A 9,864-nucleotide genomic window follows, 5' to 3' on the forward strand; every position below is an offset into this window, starting at 1 on the left:
ATGAGAGGCATGTTTTAGCATGCAAATGGCAGTGTTGTGATATAAGTTTTAACGGATGTCAAACGTGCTTCTCTCTCTATGACGAAAGAAGAAGAAGACAAAGGTCGCAAATGACTAAGTACAAGTTATATCTAACCAGTCGCGTATACAGGAAGCTGTAAGAAAATTTCGTAATTTTCAAACTGTTGGTCGCTTTCTGTCGCATTCTGTCGACATTTCACTTTTTATGTCAAACGTTCAACGTTTTAGCTCCAAATTTCGATGAATGATCCTCCTCCATCGATTATGCATGCGGAGCCGTATTTCTTATTGTTATACAGTTATAAGGTGAAGGGGGCAGAAACACACTCTTGACACGCTTCTTCTCAAAGTGAGAGTGCAGTTGGCCACTATGACCGACCCCATCCGCCCCCCCCCCTCTCCCGTCGAAAATTGGCCTATAACATACACGAATTAATGAGAAGGTACCGTAATGGAAGTTGTAAGTGTATCGTGCGCGGAGGAGTATTTAAGAACTCGCCGCACACTGCTCGACGGATCACGAAGCCGCCTCGACCATCGTTACGCGGAATGGGAGGGGGGGGGGGGCATAGTCGGACAAAATGTGCGGCGACTGATCACCGTGTATTTTGACAGTTTTTGATGTTGCGTTGGCATCGCATCAGTTAAACTGGACAAAGAGACCCCCCCCCCCCCGACTGACAGTCGACAATGTACTGCGGAAGTCATCGACTAAAGAATTGCATCGGGTCGTGGTCAGTCGGGCAGTGTGCGGCGGGCTTTAGTTTCTTACTGTGGCGGCCTCCTACTACTACTACGGCTCCTACTTCTACTACTTCTACTCGATACCACCACCACCAGAAGAGCGAAAAGGAGTAACCACGTTATCCAACGGATATTCATGCTGCCTGTCCGAGGTTTAGGGAGCTTGATCAGAATACCTGAAAAGAAAGAATGTTGAAAGATAAAAAAAAATATATATATATATTTCTCGAAACATCAAAAGACTTCAAACTACGAAAACCATGGCAAGAAGCTGAACCGTTTTTGTTTTAGTGGCGGATAACATGGTATGTTGGGACGATCTATAAAAAAATCAAATGTAATTTATCATTTCAAACATGTGGCTAAATGTTATCAGGGCTATACTTGTCCATGTCTTCTATCTGGTATATCATGGACGGACACTTGGAGCATTGTATCTTTTAAGTGGAGCTAAATCATTCTTCTCTGGCTGTTTGGAAGAATTGTTCATAGTAAAGACCGCCATCACATATAATATGTAGATCAATGATGATCGGGAATAGTTCTTTCTTAAAAGTCCTTGAATAAATAAAGTGCTACACAGCGTCGTATAGCTATTACCTTGGTGGCCCGATACTAAGGAACGCCCCCCCCCCCCCCCCCAAAAAAAAAACGAGCGAAAAGAGGCAACTATTCGCTAGTTTTACCACACTATACCGCAATAAGATTCGGTTTCCGCATCTCCTTGATGATAATCAACATGTCACGTTTGAACGCAATTTGTCGTGTGTACTGTTTGTGTGTGTGTGTGCGTGTGTGTGTGTGTGTGTGTATGTTTGTGTGGGTGTCTCGCCTCTTGTATAAGGGCTCCTTTGCTCGGGGATATACCTTCCTCTCAAACCATGGCGTTTTGCGTCTGGCGTTGAACGTAAATAGACAGCAGCCATGTGTGATAATATTCTGATATATACTTCGCATCAGCTTAGTCAATATAGGCCAGGGTTGTCCAATCTTTTGCAGAGGAGGGCCACATGGAATGATTATGATGAGGGGGGGGGGGGCCACATGAATCCTACGCTCAATTTTTCGATTTTTTTTTGGCCCGAAGCACTGTTTTATTTTCCGTCCTTATAAAACAGATGAATAAAGTCCAGCCTCCCCCCCCCCCAACAGCCTCCGCTGAGAGTGTCACACAACTGACCTTTATGCAATTTTTGGACCCAGAAAGTTCGAATGTTGATTATATAGCTTCAAATTGTTATCAATAAATCTGCTCACTAAAATTTCGCACCGTAGAGCATCTCTGGCGGGCCGGACGCAATCCTGCGGCGAGCCGGACTGTAGCCAGCGGGCCGTAGGTTGGGCAACCCTGATATAGGCCTAGAAGCGATCTGGCAATATATAGCCTCTGTTTGACGTCAACATTTAAAGCGGCTGTTTATGATCTTCCTACAAGTTGCCTTATCAAGAATCAGATTGCACATCAACAGTTGATAATCATTCAACTTAGCAACATTTTAATATTGTTAATCCTTGACCCGATATCCAGGAGAACTTATAGTTTAACTCATTAACTAGGAAACTTTATTACCACATGAATCGATGTAGCGAAGAGAATTATCGATTCATACATTACCAACGAGTAAAAGTAATTCTAAATTGTTTGAGAATGACTGGATTTTTGCAAAGGGAGCAATCATATAAACATTCAAGAAAGAACGTTACCTTGAAAAAAAAACACAAAAAAAAACATACATCGATACCCATATGTTGGCACTCAGTTAAAGACCCCATCGCCAAACAATTGACCGCCCCCCCCCCCCATCCCCCAACACCTCCATCAACACGGACTTTTACACTGTGAGAAGCAAAATCACAACCATGCGGATAAGAAGTTACAATGAAAATCGCTATTGTCAATAAACTTTTGAGATTAATTATGAAATACTTTCCATAGGGAACATTTCTCCTAATTTGCCAAAATATATTTGACTTAGGACTCAGGGTTTAATTTCAAACTTTCAATCGACCTGCATGGCTGCAGTTTACTGCAGGCTACAAAGACATATAAGGAAAGATATAATGATACAAACAATATTGTTGTCTTTCTTCTTTATTAAAATAGGCCTCTTCTGGTGAGACAAATTGGGGAAATTATTCTCTGTTTTGTTTTAGATGACCCAACCAAAATGAACAGAATTTTACTACACCGTTGACTTTACATTGGATGTCTTGACGCACCTTGGCTGTATTATATATACTTGTTTTGCTTAACGGCTTTTGCAATTGCTGAATAGTATGATGTTTGATACTTCCATATATAATTTCGTATATCCTTCTAGCGTGATTCTTGAAGCGAACAGGGGCGAATCCAAGATTTTTTTATATTTTTTTATAGTATAGGTGTGGCTCGTGGGGTCGTTGAAGCCGCCACTATGGAAAGCCATTTTAACATTTAATCGGGAATTTTAGATATCTGAAATTGTTTCTTATTTCAGATATCTGAAATTGAATTCGAGATATCTTAAATAGATTTCGAGATATCTGAAATTCTAATTCAGATATCTGAAATTGAATTCGAGATATCTGAAATTGAATTCGAGATATCTAAAATAGATTTCGAGATATCTGAAATTCTAATTCAGATATCTGAAATTCAATTCGAGATATCTGAAATTGAATTCGAGATATCCGAAATTGAATTCGAGATATCTGAAATTCTATTTCAGATATCTGAAATTGAATTCGAGATATCTGAAATTGAATTCGAGATATCTGAAAATGAATTCGAGATATCTGAAATTTTATTTCAGATATCTGAAATTGAATTCGAGATGTCTGAAATTGAATTCGAGATATCCAAAATTCTATTTCAGATATCTGAAATTGAATTCGAGATATCCGAAATTGAATTCGAGATATCTGAAATTGAATTCGAGATATCTCGAATTCAATTTCAGATATCTGAAATTCCCTGGTATTTCGAGATATCTGAAATTGATTTTAAGATATCTGCAATTATTTGTAGATATCTTAAATAAATTGGAGATATCTGTCATTTAATTTGAGATATCTGAAATTATATTCGAGATATCTGAAATTCCTTATTAAATGTTAAAACGGCTTTCCATACGCCACCCGATGTTTAGGGGTATGAGAGCATATTTTCAACGTCTAAACGCACGGGGTTTCAAAGGGGGAAGGGGAAGGCGTACACCTCACACCCCTGGATGCTCCTGGTAGAGTGATTGACCTTTGCTTCAAGTTACAATAGAAGGGGAGAGCAAGGGGGATCCTTCATTTTTGGGTCCCGCAGTTGAAACGTTTAGTCATATTCTTGGCCTGTTTGATAACATTAGAAATAAAGCGGCTGACACAAGTATGGGGAAACTATTTTAAATCAGCACCATAACCAAGAACCCAATACCGTTAGGGCTGTTTTAACAAGACCGATCGCGGAAATTTCATGTTCAGAATGTTGTTATAGTCTGTATAAATGCAACACAGGAGGAAAGAGCAGAGACTATTTGGTAAAACCTGCTAAGTTGGGGTAACTGAAAATCACACATCTGCATGCCGTCTTCGAGGTGTTGCACCACTGTGGATGTAACGATAGTTGCAAAGCATATCTTTGTGAAATGCAGCGACGTATAGCCAGGAATTTGAAGGTAGAGGGGGGGGGGGCACTTTTTGCGATTGATATGGGGGATGGGTCTTTTAGATATATTTGAACAATTGAAGGTCCTAATAGATGCGATCTGGTGTAATGTTTTGCCAGTTTCATCATTATCATATGATGTCATATTATCAGCAGATTTTGTTTCCTGTTTGAATTCTTTTACATGTTCTTTTAGCCTACATAATATATCAGAAAGACAAACATAGTGCTCTTTAACAACTTTTACAGTAGGATGATTCTTGTTTATTGTCCAATGTCTGGACTTCAATACATTTGACGAACTTAACTGATGGACAATATAAACTTTCATATTTTGTAAGACAGCCAGATGTGCAGTGGCCTAAAACAAATATCGTTATCGAAGTGTATTAGCAGTGTAATATCTATTATAGGAAGTGCGTATCACGCACGATTGCTAGCATAGCTTTATAACATGTTGTTCGTGCAACAACTTAGGACGAATCATAGAAAGGATGAGAACGAACGTTGTCGACGTCGTTGTGCATACGGTTCGTGACACCATAGAGTGCGGTTAGGTATAGGCAATATGTATTTTATTACGCAGTGGCCAACTGGAGGCTTGTAATAGGCCATAGGCTAAATTCAGCTAATTGCATCTGCCAAACTAAGTAAGTAGTTGAGTCAGTAGGCCTAAATGTAACTACGATTACAATCGTGTTAACGGAGTGGACGAGCAAGATCAGAAGAGCACTGACAAAATACCATGCTAAAAATCAACAGTTTTTAAACATTTTTTCGACACTGAAAGGGGGAGCGGTCGCTCCCCGTGCTCCCCCCTGGCTACGATCCTGGTGAAATGTAAGATGCTATTGCAAATATATGCTTACATAGGGACGAACTGTGGCGTAAGTTGCGACCGTTGCTCTGTGATCCAACGTGCGGCGTTGGGTTTCGGCGCATTTGGACCTTGGAAGTAGCTACAGCAACCGTGTCTTTGGCATCTCAACCTGACGGCGCCTTCTGCGCGCTGCTTCCGAGGCGGTTTCCCGGTATTTCAATCCGCTCATGCGTAACCCCATCCCAATTCCTTACCCCCTCTCAATAAGCCACACCCCTGATGCAGAAGACAGGTTACGCCCACTCGCAGATTTTTTTTTTTTGAGTCACTGAACTATGAAATCGCAAAATCTATTCGAGTCACTTCTGAATTTAAATGACCAATAGCAATGGCCCATTACAACACATGCAGCCAATCACCATGCAAAGCAAACAAGAAACAATAGAAGTATAGATTTTTTTTATGATTTCGTCAACAGTTCGACTGTGTACGTGCGAAATATTAAATATAGATGTTTTTATTGGTGAAAAATACTGTAAGAAAGATCTAAATATTTGAATAAAACAATTTAAATATTTTATTTTATAAAAATACGAGATCTAATTTGTTTGAAGAGATGGATATTAATGTCTTGTGCTATTCAAACTAAACAATATCTAAACATTTAACCCGATTAAGCTGTTTATATTCAGATACAAAATCTTAGTCATTAAATATCTGAGTTCAAATTACATTATAAACTTCCGATCTACGATATCTTAATTTCTATAGATAACTTAACATTACGATATTAACATATTCGGATATGATATCGCAATCATATGTCGACTATTAAGATCTAATATATTCAGATACGAGCTCTTAATATCTTTATTACTCAGCATTAATATGTTGACATATCGAAATAAAAGCATTAATATCTTGTAGTATCTAATCGTTAAGGTATTGGCATGTCGGGATTAAATATTACTATATGTAATTATCTGACCATTGAGATTTTGTCATATCGATAAAATAGATCTTCAAATGAAACAACTATAGTATATTTTATGACCATCAGTTAGATGTTGAGATATCAAGATAAAAGTCCTTAATAACTAAATAAATTAGATTTAAGACATTAAGGTCTTTCTATCATTATCGCAATTATTGTAAATTGAAAGATTTATTATTATTATTATTATTATAACGCTTGATATGTTCAGAATTCAATAATAGCCTATCACACTCAACATTTATAGGTAACATAAAAACTTCAAAAAGCTACATGTTTCATGATATAATAAAGACTAGTTACTTCCTGTATGCTAAATCATCTTTTCAGGAGAATGTTAAATTAAAGCAAATTTTCACAATCCTCTCTCCACTGACCTCCACCCACCCCCACCCCCCTTTCCCCCGCACATAATTTTGTATTCATTTTTGTATTTATCATTTATAAATTTTGTATAACTATTTGAAAAAATATAACTCACCGATACCCGAATCTTCAGTAAGATTGACACACTGTGAATCGTTTCCCTATGGTGTTTTATGATCCAATGAGGGTCTTCACTAAAATTATTTGTAAATATCAGCTCATAAAGCCGATGCTACCGATATCTCTGTCAAATGAGCAATGGCAGAAAGTTGATGAAGTTCGTCAAATTCTTTAAAAGAAGAAGGGGAAAAATTAATAACAAGGCGTGGGAAAACTCCACCTCTGCAATACATGGAGTTCCGTTCTCAGACTTGTAAAACAATTGTGCATAACACAGGTGGCATGCCATAACAGGGGGGAAAAATCACACCGAAAATAATAGAAATTTATGACAATTCCATCACTACCAGTAATCACTTTTGGAATAAAAGATAATATAGGAAACAGTGTGGTGTGATCGATCTGAGGTGTGAATTGAAACCCAACTGGCTATGCCGAATATATTGATTAATTTATGATTGTGCAGGATTTTATCCTCTGACGTTTCTGACAGTCGATATATATATATATATATATATATATATATATATATATATATATATATATATATATATAATAATATATATATATATATATATATATATATATATATATATATATATATATATATATATTCCATAGAGATATTCTAAACGACTGTTTTGACTTAATACGTACATCTTATCCTACTTCCCGTTTTCTGTAACAAACATATAATAGATGTTACTGACATAGACCTACAAAATTTCCAAGTATAGCATAAATTGTCAAAATATATGATTATTGCTAAAGCTATATACTATTGTCATGAAAGGATGGCTTTATAGGCACACAATTAAGTTTTGACATGTTATGGACCAATTAAACCACATTGATATTAATTCAGTTTGTATTATTCTATAACACTCTGTAGTTTTTAGAAATAACCATTTAAACAAGTGAGGTCCATCAATTTAAACTGACTGGACTATTAATTCTAATACACAGAATAATAGGCCAGTTCCTCTGCACATGCAACACAAAAACCTCACTTGGAAAAGTTGAAATTTGCCTCAAATGAAAAATTTGCAATGTCATCCACGTGTGCCCTATTGTTTATATATAGTTGAAAGAAAATGGCGGCTTAGTTATTTGAATATAATACAATGAATTGAGGCTGTACAGAGAAGACTATACATCATAACCGTCTATTAAACGTACAGGAAAGGAGCATCTCCTAGATTTTTTTCAGTCATCCGGCTGTTGATCAGTGTTCGGCTATATTTTAGCTATATTTTCATCTTATAATCTAGACTATAGAACTCGTACAGGGAAATAATGTAACCATTTGAGTGAATTTGTAGGGAAGTGAAATCTCCCAATATCTGGCAAATATAATTATTCGTCAGCTTCTGATGATAACCGTCTTGAATCTCTACTTTTCGAACAGATATTGCAAACATCTTTATCAATCTTTAATTAGACCAGAGATATCTGGACTGACTTAAATTGATAATAACTTAAACATTCCTATAAACAAAGCTATATTGGCAAGCTCTTATAAACTTAAAGATAGCTGTTACTCGATGACATGTCATTTTCTTGAAACTGGATATACTTTTATAAAATTAGATCTACAATTAGGTCATAGCGCAAAGTTGTGCTGAAATCTCTCGTGTGCGGTTAAGAGGAGGGGGAGGGGTGTACTATACGCCCATACCCATGATCGCGCCTATTGGAGAAGGGTGTCAGAGTCAAGTGGGGACTGAAGTCATCGATATTTTTACAACATATTCATTGCAGGTAAGCGAACCCGTGTGGGTGCAGCCCCTATACTCCTTCCCAACCGGCCTCACCGTCCCTGTTGTGTACGCCGAAGTTCTAGAACGCAACATACAATACGGCTTTAGCTGCCAATTTCCGTGTATCTACGAGAATGTGGGGGAGGGGGAGGGATGAAACGCCCGAATTCGCCGTCCGTGAACACAGTCTTGACCCATAGCAGTGGATTTTAACACACTACAACAAATAAATGAATTTTGTGCTAAAATCACTTTAATGAAAATAAATAAGTCATTCTGAAACATGATCATTTACGTTACTGACACCAATTTGACACTGTGTATATCTATACCCAAGCAATGTCTTTCTTAGTAACATATGCTCAATATACACATCATCGTCGAGGGCTAAATTAACTCCCTGGACTTATATCAATTGATTTATCACCCCTCAAACATTGGTAAGATTTTGGAAAATTACATTTTGTAGACCCATTCATTTCTTACAGTGAAGTCGTGAAAGAACTAGGTTTGTGTACAGAATTTCTCGAAATTTTAACAATAACTGAAGGACAATGGCCAACGTTGAATAGAAACTTGTTATGTGCCTGTCGCCGCAACCCCAGGGTCAAGGGCGGCGGAACCGGGGGGCACAGGGAGCACGTCCCCCCACTTTTCCTCAGGTTAAAAATGTGCCCTTTTTCTACATAAAAATTGAGATGTCTCAAGTTAGCAAGAGGCCAGGGAACCAGAATGAACACTCGGGAAGGGCCGTTTCCGGCCATCTGAGGGGTTTGTAAAACCAAAAAATTTTCTTGTACGCTCCGCGCCAACCGATGGTGGCGCTCCGCTCAGATAGTCGTGCATACAACTTTGCAAATCCTGGCTACGCCTCTGACTTTTAATGAATTTCTGTGGGTCAAACTCAAAGCTATTTCGAATGGAAAAAAAAAATGGTTAAGATATTAACAAGAAATAAACTCGAATTCGGAAGATTCCTACATTAGCAACTAGCATAATTACCTCATTTTGTCTCAAAAGAAAACTTGTTCCTTGTTTCCCAATTTGCACATTGGATATTGCAGTGCTAGTATGCATATTTTCCTTGAAGGGGGGGGGGGGGGGCGGGACGTTGATGGAGTGATGTGTATACGCAAATAAGTTAATACAATAAGAGTTATCAAGGGTACTAAATATAAGGCTGCATCAGTCAAATCGAATTTCTGCAAAGTGCCCTTTGATGTCAGTGCCCCCCCCCCCAGATTAAAAGTGCTTCCGCCGCCCTTGCCCAGGGTTTACTGTTATCCCCGGGTCCTTTTCCCCAAAGGGGAATTTCCCGGGTATTTTCCCGTGTCACTGCATTACTGGGATGGATCATAGACATATGTACAGCTCGACTTGCACGTACGCACATGTTTTTACG

General features: G+C 38.1%; 1 long non-coding RNA gene across 1 annotated transcript in view; it reads right to left on the minus strand.

The window, feature by feature from the left end:
• LOC139967389 (uncharacterized) overlaps window positions 1–6,857 on the minus strand; it is a 7,233-nt gene extending 376 nt beyond the window's left edge. The window contains exons 1-2 of the long non-coding RNA XR_011792980.1: window positions 6,698–6,857; window positions 794–941 (exon numbers count right to left, since the gene is read on the minus strand). This is a non-coding gene — a long non-coding RNA (uncharacterized lncRNA). The remainder of the gene's footprint in view (window positions 1–793; window positions 942–6,697) is intronic.
• Window positions 6,858–9,864: the final 3,007 nt, after the last annotated feature.

The sequence above is a fragment of the Apostichopus japonicus genome, chromosome 5 (genome assembly GCF_037975245.1).
Source record: "Apostichopus japonicus isolate 1M-3 chromosome 5, ASM3797524v1, whole genome shotgun sequence".
Classification (NCBI taxonomy): Eukaryota; Metazoa; Echinodermata; class Holothuroidea; order Aspidochirotida; family Stichopodidae; genus Apostichopus; species Apostichopus japonicus.